We start from the raw sequence: 19,633 nt of genomic DNA on the forward strand, positions 1-19,633 counted from the left end.
CGTCTCTGCATAAGGCATATATGGGGTCCCCATGAATTTGTTTCAAAGAACCACGGAGTAGAGGAAAGAACCCTGAGTCACCAGCCACGGGGCGTCTTGAGGACTAACTCCATATTCTCCGAGCTCACCTAGAAGCCTCAGAGGACTGCGCCCACCTGCGCAGCTGGGAGTGGAAAGAGACTTTTGAGCAATAGACCTAGTTTAGCATCAACTCATGATGTGGTTTCTCACTGTGTCTTACAGACAATGTTGTAGTACTCCAGGTGTAAGTACTCACTAAATCTATATCTTGTTTAGTTAAGGTTTTCACACTACAGAGTAGCAGAATCAGCAGGTCACCAAAACCAACTGGTTTTTTTTTCTGCAGGCACAACCACATCGTTTTGTGCCTTTGAACAAACAGGGTCACAGTGTTTCCTCTGTTTAGCCAATACCAAACCTGAAATAATATTTAAGAATAAGCACTCTAAATTAAAAATTCTGTTGGCCATATTAGTTCGTGGAATTAGCAGGATTAAATAGCAAATGGTATTACAGTATTAGGAGGAGCTGGATCAGGCATTTCTTTGAGCCCCCAACAAAGTCCTCAGCGTCTTACAGTCCAGTTTAAGTCTCTTCTCCAGTGTTGCGAGCGGCTGCGTTAGCAGAAGCTAAAGACACGGGATACTGATGGGGATCCCGTACACTCCCATCGCCCAGGGATACCTCTACCGTTAAACTAGGCAACGAAGAGCTACTACACTTTGTCATTTAGTTTGTCATTTGCAACTTTACCAAATCTAATCTGAAGATATTATGCAAGCAAAAGTCTCCAAACAGTATCAGCAGGTAAATTAAAAGGTACTATCTCTATGAACTCTGTTTTATAGCATCAATGGCGCTCACAAAAGTAGCTTTTAAAAAAAAAAAAAATAAAGCTCAAGAATCTTCTGTTTTATGTATAGACTGACTCTGCCACATGTTGCTTTATCTTCTAGCAAAGCTAGATTTCAATGACGTACACAAACAGAAACAGTTTCTGGAGCATGAGAAAGCAGTTGTACAAATACAATGAGAATTAAAAAACCCACAAAGACAAGGGAGTAGAGAGACTGAACACTGCAAGCTGCAACTTTACACCAAATGCTAAGCTTCAGCAAGTCTGCAATATCTCATTAAATCCTCCTGGATGACTACGGCCTATTTCTTTGTTTTCTTAACATTAAGACAGAGTTTGTAGACAGGCTGCAAAAACTACTTCACTTTTTGGGTGGCTACACATTATTACAGCCCACAAAAGTAATTTTTGCTCCTTTTTAGAGACTTCTAGGGAAAGCTATTGTCTGTCAGACATGGGATGTTCACAGATTTTAGCAGTTCAAAGTGCCAGACCAGTGAGTACAGTCAGAGCACAGCCACTACAGAGCTGTGACCGAATGTGTGGAAAGGACAACTTTAAAAGAAACATGCCTATACTTCTAAATTGGAGTGGCTCAGCATCAGCTGCCTCTTCGTATATTGATTTGTGGTTGAAAAGTAAGTGAAGTAAAAGCCTGTAAACCAGAACACCTCTGTGCCAGACCATGAAATCCCACTAGCTCACTGTCCAGTTGAGGCAGCAGCTCCTACTGTAGCAAATTAAGACACAATTTACTCCCAGAAGTTTCATAATATTCAGCAGACGTTTACAAACACTATCAAGTCAAAAATTCACAAAACATTTTATCAACAGATAGATGGAAATAAGAAGTATTTGCACGCTTCTATACAAACACATTTTTCGTAAGAAATCAGTACATCTATCGGTGACAAACCACTTCCAAAATTCAGAAGAGCAGAAGAATTGTAACTCTGACAGCACCCTGCCTCCACGCAACGCTTTGCCAAGCTGCAGACAGAAGCATTCCAATATTGCCTGGTGGTACCATCCCACCCAAATCTGAACTTAGAAAGCCCACTGTGACAAACCACTTCCAACCATTCAGTGCAGAAGGCAGGCAGGTATTCCCGCTTCATTTTTATCAAGGTTTTTATCATTAGAAATGAAACAAAACTTTGTAAATTGGAATTAGGGCTTGGCAGCACCAGGTCAATGGAATATACACATAAGATCGCGACAACTAGAGTTTTACAAACAAACTCATTACATAAGCCTTAATTCCTGTACTTTTACTACTGACAAATACCACGACAATATTCTGTATTAAGCAGCAGGAAAATGGTTAGTCCCTGCCTTATTCCTTTACTCTTCTGCTGCTGTCTATCTCAGAAGATCCTGAGGCATCACAGTTCTTTAGTACATCTTAATTCCCAACAAGAATGATTGAAAGAAGATTTTTAGAAAGGGTAATTCCTTACATTTTTTTCTGAAAAAGAAGAAAGTGCTCTGACAGAAAATATACTCAGTTATGCAAAATAACAGAAAAGCCTGTTAGTCATAAAATATTACATTTTAAAAGTTCCTGGTAGCACCAGATTACCCCTCTTCACAAGGGAAGCGGAACTCACTACATAAGAAATTAAGAAGTGTGTATAATAAGAAGCATATATTAAGATGCCAAAAAAGGTACCTTTCTGAATATTAGTCTTCAGGATTTAACAACATGTAAAGACTAAATCAACATTTTGTGAACAAAAATTCTAACCCTTCACAAATTAATGAACTGTTTTCAAGGAGCATTCAAACCTCGGAAAGGAATAGGTAACAAGGACTTTTCTTTAAAAAGTGACAGATTTACAGAGCTAATTATCACAAGATGAAAGAAATTGAAAAATGAAAGGACAACACACAACACAGAGTTAGGCTTTCAAGCATTTACTCTACACGTAACGTATATTGTACAGAGAAATCTGTTCCACATTCACCTGTAACAGCTGCTAGACTGAACCTTCCCAAGCTCCTCAAATAAATTATTCAAAGTTTAACCTACACTTGTATTTTGAATTGCCCTGAAATTCAAGAAATGTTTTGAGACAACCTAATGACGAGGACTAGCAGCCCAGAAGAGCACATTTAAGCGGCGCTTCAGCGTTCGCTAGGCTGCCACCCCTTGTAACTGGTCATCTCAGTGTACGTCAGCAGCTCCACAAACTTTACGATGATGAAATACATTAAACTCTCTGCCTCACCTGTCAGCTCTGACTCACAACAGGACTGTAACTGATCACAACAACTCTGAAGTCAGAGGAAATGTGTATTTATAAGCTTCGTCCATGCACAGTTGAAAACACAGGAGCAGACTTTAGAGATAAAAGTATTTCCAGGAACTTTAGGAACGAAAAAAGCAAAAATGCCAAGAACTTCTAGGATTATTTGGAAAAAGGAATTAAAAGGACTAAACCCTGCCAATTACAGGTTTTTAAGCAATTAAGAGTTTATTAGCCAAAGTTCTCTAAACTAATAGGCTTTAGAACAACCGAGTATGAACAAATCTTAATCGTTTTATGTTCCCTCACAAAAGCCTGAACACTAATCATTACGATGGGAGGGCTTGATATGAAGGTCAATCTGTCCATCCCCTCTGGCCCTGCTCATCACTTAGAGACCTCTTGCCCACCTTTCCTACAGACCCTGCCATGAACCTCCACAGCTCAAGAGCCCCCCTCCCATTCATGTTCCCTCTCCTTTCCTCCTGGGAGCAGCGAGATATGCCACTGCTGGCTTTGCTTCTCCAACTATCCTCGATGGAGATACTTAAAAATACCTACATCAGAATACGTGAAAATAACTAACAGCATCCACCGGACAAGGCTGCAGCTGGTCAGCCTGACCACGTTCCACAAGGGAGCAGAAAGTCAGGCTCAGCCCCTGCTTTTATGTTACCAAAACAAAGCAGCCTTTAATGCCACAGTTAAAAAGTGATCCTGAGCACGCAACACAGCAACATTCCCACATATGCAGAGCTCCCAACAGCAGCTCTAAGGTGAATGTGGCCAAACACACTTCTTGACGAGTCTGTGGCGATTATGTTCACTTACAGTCTGTGGTGTTCAGGTTCAGAGGTAACTTTTATATAGTTAGAGCCTGAAGAATGAGACAAGTACTGTATCATTATGAAAAGCCATACATGTTATGCTGAGTAACGGCTCATTTTGGTGCTGTGCTTGGAAAACAGCACTTCCAGAGGGCTTAACGAGCTCAGCAACAGTGCCAGGGTGAAGCAGCTATTTGCTTCTGGAGCTGTAAGGCAACAGCGGACGAAACCACCAGAAAGGTGCAGTTCTCCATCACTCAGCACAGATGGACTCTGCGTAGGCTTGAGTTCCCTGTTCTCTGTTAGCAGGAGACATTTGTTTTTTCATTTTGCCTAGAATATAGTCGTACTTCTAGTAAGAAGGATGAAGAATAAAAGCATGACTGCTACAACAGATGCCACTGATAGACAGCTTATGATTCACTCTGAATCTAGATAACTTTACCATACTCAAACAACAATAATTCCGGTGAGATAAGCTTGCCAATCACAGACTACCAAGTAATACACTTTGCAACCTTAACTTGTCGGTCAGGGTTTGAATTTATTCCTCTGGAAAGAAAACTTCTCCAACGATACTTTTTATTTAAGTGTTGGGACTTAACAGCAGAAAAACTAAATAAGTAGTTAAAATGAGATCAGAAACACTTCTGAAACAATGGAATCACTCACTAGAAGAAAGTCAAAAGTCAGAACCAGTTCTCTCCTGAACATGAAAATGTGGTGACCTTGAATTTAAGGAAATTTAATTTTGAACAGGGCTTTGTCATTTTGCATAACCTGGTTTCTAATTCTAGATTAATGATACAGACTGAATTCATAAGGGACACTTACCTTCTCCACATACAATGTCAATTATACTGCCTCTGAGAAAAATGGTAACCAAAGAAAAGTCAGGAATAAAATCACCTTACTTTCATCAACTCGTCTCCAGTGCTTTTAGTGTTTTCTGTGTTTCCCACAACAGTTAAAAATTACTGCTTTGGTTTAAAATATTATTAGTAGCTGCCTCCATCAACAACCACCTGAGCTAGGTAGGTATTCAAGCTTGAAATAAACACGGCACTGTTCTGCAGAAATCGAGTCTAGTTAAACTGTCTGCACTGGAAGAAGTTTTAGGGCACTTTCTACAGCTGGAATCAACAAGCCCCATTCTGCCAGGACCAACAATCCTGATTCCACCACAAACCACCAGAAGATTGAAGCGCAGCAAGTTTCTCCATCATGAACTGCTTGCAATTCAACTTTTAGCCATGACACGGAGCAGCCAAAAATCTGTCAGTCAAAAAGAAAACACCAGCTACATACTGCATGTGCTATTTCAGGCTCCTATCAATCTTAAGTTAATTTTGAAGATACAGTGGTCTGACAGAAAATGGAAACAAAAAGCTAGGCAATGTATAAAGTGGCAGGAAATATTACGGCACTTGATTACTTCCAGGGATTAAAGGAAACTTGAATTATTTTCTTAATTTTTAAACGACCAAAAAATACATACTCAAACGCAGACCTAAATAAGGAGCTGCTGTAAGCCTGTTCTGCAAACCTGCTCAAGTATCATTCTTGATGAAGAACATTCAATATGGAGCTGAAGTTCAATCATTGGCAAGCACTGGAAATTTTCTCAGAACACAGATGATTTTGGATTTTACTAAAAACAACTTGTTTTTACAACAACAACCAAAGTATATTTATATATAATGCTCTGTCACTATTATACATTGTTTACAAAAAATATAAAGATCTTAATTAGCAGTTAGAACAAAATAAGTAACGCAGAACCCTACATAAAGAGATATTTTTATTACATCAATTTTGCTGTTGATCACCTCCAGCAGGAAAAGACAGAGAATGCTCAAACACTAATACGTGGAAGCTATTACACATTTTCCTCTAAATACAGAAACAAGCAGGTTAAAAATTGGTAAAACTGATATAGGAATATAGTGCCCATGCCCCACATTCCAATTCTAGGTGATCACAGATGAACAAAGAACTAACAGAGGTCAACTTCAATTCTATTTAAACACTTAAATAACTAGTGCACAGAAAATGTGGGACCCTGGGAGAAAAAATTCTCCTACCTTGATATCTGTAGACAGGTTAAATCTCTAGTAAAAACTGTCTTCCTCCATTCACCGAAAGTCCTGAAAGACATAAAAAAACCCAACATAATTTAGTAGCATTTTCTCAACACACTACTGTGTCCCATGCTGTCCAGCTGCACGCACAGAACTATAATATAACCTCGTCCCTGGAATAAACCTACAACTTTTTCACTGTATAAGCTATCAGACAGCCCTTGCTCCTTCTCATCACCATTAAAAATTTAAAAGCCCATGCTTTTAAATCTCTGTTAATCAATACTAATTTTGGTCACTTGACTCTTTCCTCTCATCACTTTTCAAATGGGAGAAGAAAAGCAGGTAACACTTGCCTTTGATACACATGATGCAGTACACTATTTTAAAAGTGCTACGTTACTTCCAAATATTTTCCTCCAACCTAGCAAGCTCCCCTGCTACTTCCCTCAGTGTGTTGTTTTTTTTTAAACTCAATCCTTACATAAACACAAATCCCATAAGGGATTCAGCACTGAATCAACCGAGTTCGATGCTTCGCCCTTTGCTCTGTCATCACATACTTATAAAAAGTTCATCAACAAAAAGCCACAAGAAATGTATCTTGCTACTTTACTGAAAAAGACCAGAGCACCTATTTTAGTACCAGCATGTATGTTTATTTGTGCTGACAATACTGTTACAGGTTTTCCCAATCTATTCTTTTAGAAATCTCACTTGAGAAACAGCAAGTAGAAGGAAATACAGACACATCTCATTTGCCATCAAACAAACAAAGCAAAAAACAAACAAAAAAAATCAAAGTAAATTGAGACCACCTTGTATTTGCAAGTTTAAAGCAAAGTAGAATAATGTTCAACAACTTCAGCAGGGCTTTTTCATTCTACTGCAAGAGGATACTGACAAGTAATTGACAGCTTAACTTGTCATTCACACTGCTCTCCGGAACCTTAACAGAGACTTCTCAGCTGGTCTTATATGAATAATTTTATATATAAAAAACTCTAGGACATTCCATAAATTCATGAAGCAATCCTATCTTATTTCTCAGGGTTGCCAATTACTTCCCTGCTTTCAACTTTTCACTTTTGTGGAAAAACAACCAAAAAGCTAGTGCCCAGCACACAGCGCTCACCAGGATTGTGGCCGTTTCCATCAGCCAAGCAAGGAGAAGGTGCAAACGCAGCCCTAATCCCTCGGCGCTGCAGTGACTGTTGCTACAGCAAGGAGGAAGGGTCTGTCAGCCCCCCCAGGCTACCCGAGCCCTGCCAGAGCCTCCTGACGCTCCAGCACCGCTGGAACCTGGACCCTGCACCACCGGCAGCATGACAGCGCTCTGCGAGATGATGTCCCTTCTTCAAACTCCCTTGCTGCGTTCTGCAAACTGCCGCTTGCACTCTCAAAAACCACCCGACCGCCTGAGCATTTGCGTTCTGTGCAAATTCTGTTGTGAGAAAAACAAAGTTACAAGTTTCTGAACGACCGGCCAACCTCATGTAGCAAAACCCCACTGTTAGGGACCTTACTTTAACTGAGCCCGTACGGAGGCCAAACCCAAACACGTTCAGCTCAAGGAAGATTTTTATTAGGCATTACTTCACAAAAAAAAAAAAAAAACCCAACATATTCCTTAGATCCTAAAGGAACAGAGTAAGAATGGATCTTACAATATTTATTTGGCATTCTCCACAATTCTTTTAACTGGTTACACGCTAGGTACTTATGAACACCTCCAGTGAGTGAGTGAAAATATCTTTCTTCTGCAGCAATGTTACAATTTTTGGAAATCTGAAGACGTGCATGGAGTTTTGGAATAACTAAAAATAACTCCTTAGAAATCTTTCCGTTTGCTGCCATCTATCTTCCTAATACATCTCTCTTAATATGATACCCTGTGAAACAAAGAGCAGAATCCAGCTTATGTAGTGTAAGCTGTAAACGAGTGCTGACGACCCATAATTTGCTCAATAACTTTCCATCTGTATTCAGAGAGCGCAGTTGATGAATATGCTCCACATTGAGCTTTTTAAATAGCAGAGCTTTCATCTGCTCATATTATTACATTAGAAATCTTTATGTGAATGCAGCAGATATTAGTGGGTTGTCAATAAAAACTGAATGTCATTAAAGTGCTTTTATTCTTTAAATGCCTTTAACCCTCTAATTATATTTGTAAATTCTGCTGTTTAACTGTATGAAAGTTATAAGTTCTGACATGTTGTATCACAACAAATATTATTTAGAGAGTAATATACAAACAGTTTTGGGGGCAGGGAGGGAATCAATTTTTGAGTTATTCCCTCTTGATTAAACACATAAATCACAACTATGTGCGTTTCCATAAGAAGCAACATGCAGTCAGGATTTCTCCAGATATTCCAAGAGTCTGGGGGTTTTAAATCCTCTGTCCTGTGGCATGGCTACAAGTCATAACATAAGGGGAAAAAATTTTATGCTTTTGGGTTGGTTTTTTGGGTTTTTTTATTATATCAGTAAAGTTTTCCCAAACTAGTTCTCTTGGACTTGGCAGAGAGAAGGTAATAGTCCTACATCTTAACTCTTACTCATCCCCAAAACCCAGACAAAAAACTGGCTACTCTTTGCTTTATTTCTTTCCTCCCCACAAGCTCAAGGTAGGGTATCGGTGACACAGGCACAGAGAACAACTGCCCTACCAACTGCAAGAAGTGGTTCAGCCTTCATACTCATTCTGCCTTCGGCCATCAATGAAGAAGCCAATTACTGTTGATTTGGGGTTTTGCCCATAAAGGCCAACTAGAAGTAGCCAGGTAACGACTCCCAGTTGCCATCCAGGCTTGCAAATTTAAAACATGACCTAGAAATAGGAATATTCCTAAGTTCCACAATGCAAAAAAAAAAAAAAAAAAAAAAAAAATTAAGGAATGCTTTTTGTCAACAAAATCAGGTCATTTTTGTCAGGAACAAAACAAACGGAAACTAGAAATACTGAGAAACTCACAAGATCCTTCCATGATACAAAACAGGTCGCCCACCCATCACATTGGCTGACACCATATCCAGCTGTTCTTTTCTTTTAAGCAATCACCAGCACAGAGCCACATCAATTCAACTATACATTTCCTATACTATGTGTACTGTTCCAGTACATCCAACACTTTCCAACACTTTATTCAACTTCATCCAGTGAAACAGAAATCATCCACTTAAAACAGCTTTTGAGAATTCTCTGCATTTGGGGCTTTTTCAATGGTTCAGACAATTTCTGAATGAAGACATGGTGGACAAAACTGCTCAAACAACAGGGAATGAAAGGACTTCACGTAATTTCCAAAATAAGAAAACAAAGAAATGCTATTAAAAACTGCAAGTTAGTAATAATGTCACAAAGCCAAGTAAACAAGAAGTTAAGAAATACAAGAATTAAGGTTTAGCATACTCTGCAGATGAGGTGGTTCAGTAATTCAGACACAAGGCAGTCAGTCTGCAGATGTGCAGTCTCAAATAATTTCTATGTTAGACCTGTGTAGGTAATAACTGCATTGAATTCTTCTGCAGAAGAACGTGTTAAAAAACCACCAAGTGTAAACCAGCAAAAACACACACATTCACCATACCTTTAACGTGCTTCACACCTAGCTTCAAATTATTTCTTAAAAAGAGTTTTTCTTATATTCTGTTAAAGACGTAAGTATATGGTCACAAGTTAAACTGTTTCTAAATAGGTATACCCTAGTGCAGGTGTGCACCAAAAAAAAAGGAATAAATGAAAACCCAGCTGAATGACAGCCTAAAAGAAGGGTTCCTAGTTAACACAAGAATTACTGAAACAGGTAAGAAGAACAGCCTACGAAAAAAATCACAATGTTGTTAACCCTTTTAGGTGACAGAATTGAGTACCCTCCCATTGTCCTAACCCAGAAGACAAGTACCTACAAAAGGAACAAATACTTTCAGGTACAGCAACACATGTTCCAGCTGCAGCATTTCCCTGTCAAACTAAAATGCCTGACAGAAAGAAGACTTAAAGCTTTAAGATTTAAGAAACAAAACAGAAAACCTGCCTTCCATAGCAACTTGACTACAGCTATAAACAGATACAGTACGAAATAATACCAGGATGTTTGATTCCACAGTAACAACTTAGAGAAGTCTGTGGGGATATCTTGAGATGAATACCACCCATTCTGTATTTGAAAATATTTAACATCAGTATTAAACAAGTTTCCAAAAAAGGGGATGAAATACAAGACTAGTTTTCTATTCATCCTAGAGCAAACAAAAGCAATCTTTTTTCTCCATAATCTTAAGCAAGCAGATGTTGCATTGGAGCAGGTAAAAATTCACAGCAACTTTGCAAAGCTAATTGAAGTTGAAGCCTCTAAACCAAACGTAGTATAGGTCACACGTGCCCCGATCTCAACAGTTTCATTATATTTTCCCAGAGAAATTAACAACTTACGCATACTTTTATCAACAGAACATTAATACGCAGACATTAAACACAATGACCATCTGTCTTTGAAAACTATACACTACACCAATGATCAGAACATGCTGCTCAACCAGTCCTGCTGGAAAGAAAAAGCTCTGAAATGGTCTCATGAATAGGGATTTCCATCTTTAAATGAGGTTATTTTTCTAGTTTTGGCTGTCAGTTGCACCAGCTGGTATTCATCTGATAAATTGAGTTAGTTTGGATGGTATTCTAAAGTCAAATAAAACCACAGTTTAAATTCCTTGAACATACATACATGTTGGAAACAAAATACATACTGGAAAAAAAATAGTCTTGATTCCAGTTCTAACTCACCTAAATTAATTTTTGAGCAAGACGTGTGTTCTAACGATGCCTGTCGTGTAACAAATCAAGATCAAGAAAATAGCAATATTCTTTAAATTATAGTAATCAAATATGGCTGACCTAATTTTATTAGGGACTAATCCAGAAAACCAAGTCTCATGCTTCCATCCTGATAGAGAGTTCGTCTTCTCAACTTCTTATTCTCTAATTAAAAGTAAGATTTGAATCATATGTTACCATACATAATTACTGTACTTACAGAGTTCATTACATAGGAACGTATACCATTGATAAATCAAGAATTCCACAAATAAAACCATACAACAGAACACTTCAGTCCATAATTAGATACGTCTTGGCTGATTTTCAACAGCATTGAGCAAGAATCCACTCTACCATATTCTAAGTTGGCAACAGTTTCTTCATGATCATCACTCTAAATAACTACGGGAAAGCATCCAGACATCAATGGAATTATGGAAAAGTAAAATCAGAAAATTGTTCATGCTTTAAACTGAGATTTCTCTGCTCATCCCATATGCCTTAAAAAAAAAAAAAAAAACAACTCAAAACAGAACAAAAAACCAAACCACCCTGTGTGTTAAATACAGATGACATTGACATTCTGCTATCATAACAACTCAGACTCCTGGTTTTATATGAAAATTATAAGGAGCTTCCATTTATTCCCTGCTTAACAAACAAACAGTTCCAAGCTATTAATGGAGTATCCCATTTTTCAACACCTTAATAATGTTTACCAAAATTTACAAACTTATCTACTAGCACAGTGATTTGGGGGGCAGGAGCTGTCATTGTTTTGTTGTTACAGTGACTAGTGCTACAAAGCCTTCACCGTTCTCATGCCTTCAGACGCTAATTACCATAACATGTTTAAAAACATTAAATACAACCTGTATGTTCACCCTCTCTGCTCTATCTACAGATTGGCCATTATTTATTAACTAGTTGTTCTGGGTCCTGCACTCATAATGCACATGCCAATGTGACCATAAAATGACGGGTTGTGTTAAGTATGCACCAAGGAAAGTATTATTTGCCTTCCAGACTAATTCAAGGTTAGGAGACTTATTGTAATTATCTGACATTTTAATAGATGTCAGCAAATAACTACGAAAGGAGACTTAATGGCCCACAGATACCATGGCACCGAAAAGCTAACACAGCAGTCATTTTCAACATCCCAACCTTTCCAGTGCTGCTGAAAGTCTGGCCGGGGATTTCAGTAAGAACTGAAGAACACTGCTCAAACATATGCAACCTAAAAGATTTAAGGCCTGAATGACTAAAATGCCAAGAGCTTTACCCCAAGGATCACACTTACATTCCTGTGCCCCACACCACGCTACGGGAAGGAGAAGCAGCCTGAGAAGCAGCAAGGACCAGCCAGCGCCTTTTGGAGACAGCTGCCAGAATAGACTTCTACAGATTCCCCCTTCTCCCTGCTCCCCTTTTGGTTTATTTTAATTCCTGCCAGAACTGCGCTCAATTTTTACAAGTTTGTCACGTTTGACTTCTCTCTGGAGTATGAGAGGCCACACGCACAGCACCTCCTCCAGCAGAGGAACTTCTGCTGCTCCTGACCGCAGGCGGCACCTGAACTGTCCTCGTCTCAGAAGACTCCTGGATATTGAGGATATAAACTAACCACTCCAAACCTCCTTAACCAGCTCCTACAGAACAAACAGATTTCAAAGAAATGAAGTCAAAACCTTTTCTGCGCTCCTTCAGAAGCATGCAACCAGAACTCAAGTACTTGGAAACACAACTCTTCTTCCCAGCCCGCTTTCCCTTTTGTAAATTCAACCATGTGGAAATGGGGTAGAAGATGAAAACAACTACCAAGAGAGAGAAGCGAGTGCAGATGGGGGAAGACACTGGAAAAGTGGAACTGGTCAGGGGGGAGAATGGAATCTCTATAAAAGATGAGACAGGGTAACAATGTCACAGAATATAAGACAGACTGGAAAAAAAAGGTAAGCAGTAAAAGTGCAAATGAAGACGACAAAAAAATACAGGTAGTCATGACCAAAAAAAGTTGATGGAAAGAGAATCTAGGAAAAGACTTGCAAGAAGTCAGAGGGAAGGCACTACACAGGTGTGTGTTTGCACGTGTCCAGTGCCTGCCTGTGACACCGAGACCTGCTTCCCTGCGTCACACCCAGCAGACTCGGTCGGTACCAGTGCCAGCTGACCTAATTAGAGCCCCGTAATTCAGTATGCAAAGCTACTGAGAGAAGGAACACGACGATGCTTTCACCATAATGCACACACACGACTGCACTGACAAAATGTCTGTAACTCATGTGCTGTATAAGCAAGTGACAGAAACACGACAGTCGGGAAACACAGGTAACGGGGTGGGGGATCAGCAACAAAAACAGATGCAATTAGGGTCTTGGGTTTTTTTTAAACGAGTATTACAAATAACTTGAATATTTTGTTTGAATTCATTTTTCTATTGCCAGAGGCTAGATTTATCTACAGTTGAAACATAAGTAACATCCTACTGACAGTTTCCTTAGTGAAAAGTATGTGTCCCTACAAAAACTCAATTACACAAGCATACTGTACAGTCACATTTCTTTTCCAAACATCCTTTGTATTTGGTATAATCAATAATACTAAGGTTTAACATACACAAACTTGGGCTTTGGGTTAAAAAAAAAAAAAGAGGAAAGACCGAAAGGAAAAAAAACATACCTTATAAATGACAAAGGATTCTTCACATGTGAAATCATGCTTACATTAAAAAGAATAGCATTTTTCATGTTCTTCACTTAATAGGCCATATCTTAGATTCTGAGTGAGATACAGCAATGAAGGTTTAAGTGATAGTTTGCGTGACCTGGCTTTCATTTTTTTGGTAGCTGGCTTACTAGGTTCCATGCAGGAAAACTGTGACTTTGCAGAAGTGGATATCCTGCTTTAAGTCACTTCTTCAAACCTTCCAACAAGGGAACACATATATGAGTATGTACTTGAAGGAAAGGGCATATTTAAACACCTTTTATCTTTTATGAAGTATAAAGGTGATATTTAAAATATGCCTGACTACTTAAGACAATGTGTTTAAACTACAAGCGGTTATAAATGAAGCCATTGTACAAGCACACTTGAAATTACAGCATATAGCACGCTTCAAAAGAATTCAATGTTGTATATATGAGCTGTACGTCAGACTGTTCTTGTTCGCTAACAACTCAGAGGTTTCTGATTTCACCCTGCAACAGGCACTGAAAACTTAGGTATGAAGACTCACAGTTCTGGTACGAAGAACTGTGGTTCCTTCGCTTCATGCATGGGAAAGCTGAAAACCCAGCTGGAAGAAACCAGCTAGCCTAAAAGCAAACAGTTACAGGTCCATAAAGAACTCAAGCCACGAGGAAATAAGCAGTAGCAAGCAGAAACTGGTCATGGTGAGAGTACCAGGGCGAGCTGGGCACTTCCAAACCCCAGACTTAAGTTACTTTCGATGTAGCAATTTCAACAGTCACATTACCATGGTTACATTACATTACTTAAAAACTCAGCTGAGGATATCGAGTATCCTCCTGACTCACCCCAATTGCAAAATAAAACATGTTCGCTCACAGGAGCCATTGCCTTTGGTTCAGGTGTACTTAAGTCACTTCAGAAGATTGGTACAGGAGCATTTGAAAAAACTGACCTGAATTTTTTTCTCTGGCTCTGCTCAGAGTGTATCATATATCCCTTCCACTTTCTCTTCTGCTTGGCCCATTCATTCTATTTCACAGAGAGCCAGGTAAAGATGAGTGCAGTGATTCTATAGTACGGGTGCTTTTCTGAGCCCCTCTAGTTCTGGACTGCTTGGGGACACTGTTCTTTTCCATTCTGGGATGGGAAACGCTCTATCCATGACTCATGGATAGTCAAAAGAGTATCAGAAAGTGTGTATCAAAGCTGAAAGACAATGCAGCAGAGGTGAATACAGAAGTATTGGTTTGGCTTGGGTTTTTAGACAAAGCATTCACCACCTCCCCCATTTAGCTTTAATAAAACTCTGGCAGCGAAGGGTGAGATTTCTTCATAAAGTTGTGTAACTGCAAAAACAATCTGATCTTTTATCTGTCTATAGTCTGTCATATGGAAGAAATCTAAATGCCTTCTAGAGACAAAGAGAGACAGGATGTATGTTTTTCCCTACATTTGGAACATAAGTGATTGCAATTGCCGTGTATAATCTAGACCAATTTATGTCATCGATCACTGAGGCAGATCCGAAACCCTACCCATCTCTAAATGAAAACCTTTGTCATTGAAGAGTGTGCACAACCAAGGAAAACCAGAAAAAAACCCAGCAAAAATAACTGATTTGCCTTCCTTCCAAAGCCTAGAGCATGTAAATATTTCTTAAAGAACTGAAAAGATCAGTCAAGAAATAATACATACCTACTCAGACTTGTTTTCCCTCTAAAGCCATTAGGTAGATTTGCTGGTGAAAGCAGGGAGACCTAAGCCTTACCCTTACTCGGGCTCCTTTCAGCTGTGGCACCATCACTACTTACAAAGCTACTATGACAGTAAGCACCTGGAAGGAGGATCAGAACAGAAGTGTTACTAGTCCAAAGCTGCTCTTCATAAAGTGGTTTCTGCATGGGGATATATTCCACACTTGCATACTATACCCCGATACCTGCACGCACCCCTCACACATACACTCCACTTCCATCCAAACTCTTATTCCAGAGCTGGGAGAATTTGGGGCTTGAGGAAACCCCTCCCTCCTGGAATACATTCCCACTTCTTTTGTCTCAGGCTTAAAAAGCAGCATATTCTCACTCTCACTGCAGTGCAACGAAGCCAAAGTCTCTGATTCACCTTTATTACACTCTGGAACAATGTCTATTAAGAAACAATGGTCTGAAATTTCCCCAGGCAAGTTCTGCAGGAAAAACATTTCTGACATCAAGATCTGTTACAGAAAATACAGTAATCTCTACTGTTCTATTACCATCCATATCAGGAAGCCTTTTTTCTTTAACAAGTCTGAAAATGGAAAAATAATTTAATATTCACACTGTTGTAGCTAGATTGGATTATCTTAAATCTAAATTGGGTATGGATATCACATTTTCCAAAGCTTACTGCTTGTAAAGCAAAATAATGCAAACAATACTGCAGAAACCACTTCATAACATTCTTACCACAAGTCCAAAAAAAGGCATATTTCCTCAACTACCACAGAAAGCTCTTTTATGTTGTATAAACACATACAAGGAAAGTGAAGGAGGAAGAACTCTGCCGTTGGCTTTTGGAACCTTGCTATTAAAGCAATAGTCATAACCCCAACTGCCCAGCTATGTGGTATGTTCACTTAACATGTTAGCCTTTAAAGATCACAAGACCCGTGAACAAATCCCTCATTAACCCATGAGTGAAGCAACTCACTGGTGCAGTAACCCCTCCCCGCAAGGCAGCCAAGTCAAGAAGATGGACACATACACTAAACAATTGAAGAAAACTGGCACAACCTTACTTTCAGCAATGTTTTAAAGGGCATATTGCAAATGAGGATTTAAGGGTATCTGCAGAAGTGTTCGGAGAGATACACATGGTATTTGCCTACATTTCACTTGGAATTTGCACTTTAATTTACTCTTTTCCAAATAATTGGCTTTTTAAAATGCATCTCTTTCCCCTGCTAGATAGTTCCTGTCTACTCAATCACTTTTCTTCTATGCAAATCATTCCACATCTTTGATCATCCTTGCTGCCCTGCAGTAAGTCTTCTCCAGCTCTAAAATACCTTTTTGAAAATGAGATCTAACTGCACTGTCTTCAAGACGTGGCCATTGCACAAATCTCTAAGATGGCTCTATGATGCTTTGTTTTATTCACTGTTTCTTTCCTACTAATCCCTAACTTTTCACATTGAGATTTGTTTTGCTTTGGTTTGATTTTAAAGCTGCCAAGAACGGAGCTGATGCTTTCACTAGTCCTAATCCCAAGATTCCCTACTGAGTGGCAACAGTCAGTTTAGAATCATCATTTTCTATAACCTGGATCTGGTTTTACTACACATGCAATACTTATCTACGTTGCATTTAATTCACTGTTATTAAACAGTAATTAAAGACTTAAGGCCCTTCTGCAAACCTTCAGTCATCCCTTGCTTTTAATGCAGTAGGTCTGTGTCACTGGCGGGACTGATTACCTCCAGCCTACTTCGTGTTCGAGCCCATTAATTACCCTCAGCGCAGGGACTAGTGCCAAATTCTACAGGTGACATCCCTCTGCCGTAACAGCTGACCACTTATTTCTACGCTCGTTTTTATCTGAGCCCACCACTCTCCAGGACAGGACTGACTCATGCTGTGCCCGCTCAGTTTTCTAAAACTTCTTCGGTGAAAAACTTTGGATGAAACACTTCTGAAAACCCAAGTGGATCACATCAAATGGATCCTCTCCTCCATGATTTTCTGGCCCCTTCAGCAGAACTACACGCCATTCATAAAGCAGGAATTCCTTCTACAAAACCCACGGCAACTCTCCCTGTATTTATCCAGCTGTCATCTATGCAGCACGAAGTGTGACTTCACATAGCACAAACGTGAAGGTAGTACACGGCCTCCATCTTGCCAGAGGAACAGTTTGCATTTGCTGAGATAACTTGCCATTTCCCAACAAGAATCTGGTAAATCCAAAAGAATTTCTTTAAGGCTTTCAGCCCTTGAAGATAAAGAGCCAAAACAACTCTTACAACACCCTGTCCACGGGATCCACTGTCCTGACGCAGCTTACAGGACCGTGCCTACACAACGCAACCAACTCCCCATCTTCAATGCAGGACGAGTCAAGTTAAAGCAATGGAAGTGTTGTGACTTAACCTAATCATAACTGGTATTTCAGCACCTGCTATGATTACAATAATGTAGGTCTTCATTTAAAATTTTAATAAATACATCAGTAAGTTTAAAACCTGAACTCCATCAGGAGACTTTTAGACATTCACACAGAGCTCCTCTGCTTAACCCCATCAGCGTTATTCCGCCCCGCTAAATGTGCCATATTCTGTCCTTTAGACCTAAAACAAGCAAGCTACTCCTAGCTTACACAACGTACAGCCTTGGTGGTGCCTGTCATGCCTCATGCTCTACCAAGGTGGAAACAACACAAAGCAAGCCTTGAGAGACAACATACTGCTCTTAGCACGTGCTGCATGGAAATAAGATTCTTGTGTGTCACAGATGGGGGCGTGAGCGATTTTATTTTTTTCAAAGGAAAACCAACGAAAATGTAACTCTCTCACACCAAGTTCCACTCTAAAACATGATTTACAAGAAATTCTGCATTTAAGTAAGCATGTCATTGAAAGTCCTGCAAAATTAACTCTTAGGAAATTTTCTTGCTTTCATTTATTTATAAGATCAAGTCATTTTAGACGAACCAAGCCACCAAGCTGCGACACTATACCTCCACAACAACTGATGCATACCTCAAAAATTCCTTCAGGGTGAAGCCACTAAAATAACAAGGCAAAACACAGGAAAAGTGCTAACTAAGAAATCATTTATCTCCTCTATAAAGTCCAGGCAGTTAAGATTATAATAAATAATGCTTGCAGAAAGAAAAACCTTCCTTCTCCCAGTTAGTTTATTCTGCAGAGCTGATAGTACCATGTTTGCATTTGGTTTTCCGGGTATAGTAAGTCCATTTCCTCAGCTGTTTTCACAGCCCCTTACAGGAGATATTCACACAGCAACAAAGAACAGAAAAAAGAAAATAATAATAAAAAAAAAAATCTCAACTAAGTCAACACTGAACCTAAAATTATTCTTTCAGTTTCAGGCTGAGGTCCCTCCTGTTCAAAGGTTACTCCACTCGTGAGTGACTTTCTGTATAATAATTATTTTTAATACACTACTACGCATAGGCACAAATGGTAAGGTTTCATTGTCACCCCTGTGCTCAGCTTTCAAGAAAAACATGGATCATTTCACTCACATCAGAATAAAGAGGCTTTGTGAAACACTTCATATTTAAAGGCGAAAGATGAAACGGCTGAAACATCAACATTTCCACAGCCTCAAATGTTGCTACAGCACAGGCCAAATGATATTCCTAAATGCCAATTTACAAGCCAGCCCTTACGCAAGTGAGGGCTTAGTTCCCCTGGAAGCTCCCAGTGATTCCAGTTACTGGGGTGGAAGGGGTTGGTTTTGCTTTAAATTCAGTAAAAAAGCTATTTTCTTATCAAAAATAAAAACTACGAGCATTCTACCATAGCTATCCTTAGCAAAGGAAAATGCACAATATATATTAAGAAACACACCAGGTAACTAATTTTAATAAGTAGAATTATTCTAAAAACTAAAATCTAAAGTTGTAACTGAACATTCAATCTACCTCTGTGTGTTACTGGCTACCTGAGAAAAAAAGGTAATTAAACGTTCAGAACTGGTCATTGGTATTCCGTTTTTAAATGATGGTAAGTACCTACAAAAATAAATTTTCAACTTAATTTACTTTTGGAACAACAATTCTAGCATTTTGAGGTTTTCCTCTGCAAACTGTCATGGGTAACATTGTATTGTTTTGTTGGGGGGGGGGGGGGTGTTAAAAGACAAAACACAAATAAAATGGGAGGACAATTTAAACAACCTTCCTCAACAATAGCACTTCATTTGCTTCATTATGGTACCCGTTTCTCTCTCTTCCTTTTTAATTGCTCTTCTCAAAGTCTCTGCTTTAATCCTCCACTACAGGCAGTAAGCAGCTCCCTTTGGAGCCCCTACCAAAACTATTCAACCTATCGAAGAGTCTAAGTAAGT

At 39.2% G+C, this 19,633-nt stretch overlaps 1 protein-coding gene across 8 annotated transcripts in view; it reads right to left on the reverse strand.

Annotated features, from left to right (window-relative positions):
- Positions 1-19,633, reverse strand: part of TANC2 (tetratricopeptide repeat, ankyrin repeat and coiled-coil containing 2) — a 247,598-nt gene that overhangs the window by 210,129 nt on the left and 17,836 nt on the right. For all 8 annotated transcript variants that reach the window (XM_055697501.1, XM_055697497.1, XM_055697495.1 and 5 more), the window contains exon 2: positions 6,038-6,100. The gene's annotated coding sequence lies outside the window, so the exon portion shown is untranslated. The remainder of the gene's footprint in view (positions 1-6,037; positions 6,101-19,633) is intronic.

The sequence above is a fragment of the Falco cherrug genome, chromosome 20, assembly GCF_023634085.1.
Source record: "Falco cherrug isolate bFalChe1 chromosome 20, bFalChe1.pri, whole genome shotgun sequence".
NCBI classification, from domain to species: Eukaryota; Metazoa; Chordata; class Aves; order Falconiformes; family Falconidae; genus Falco; species Falco cherrug.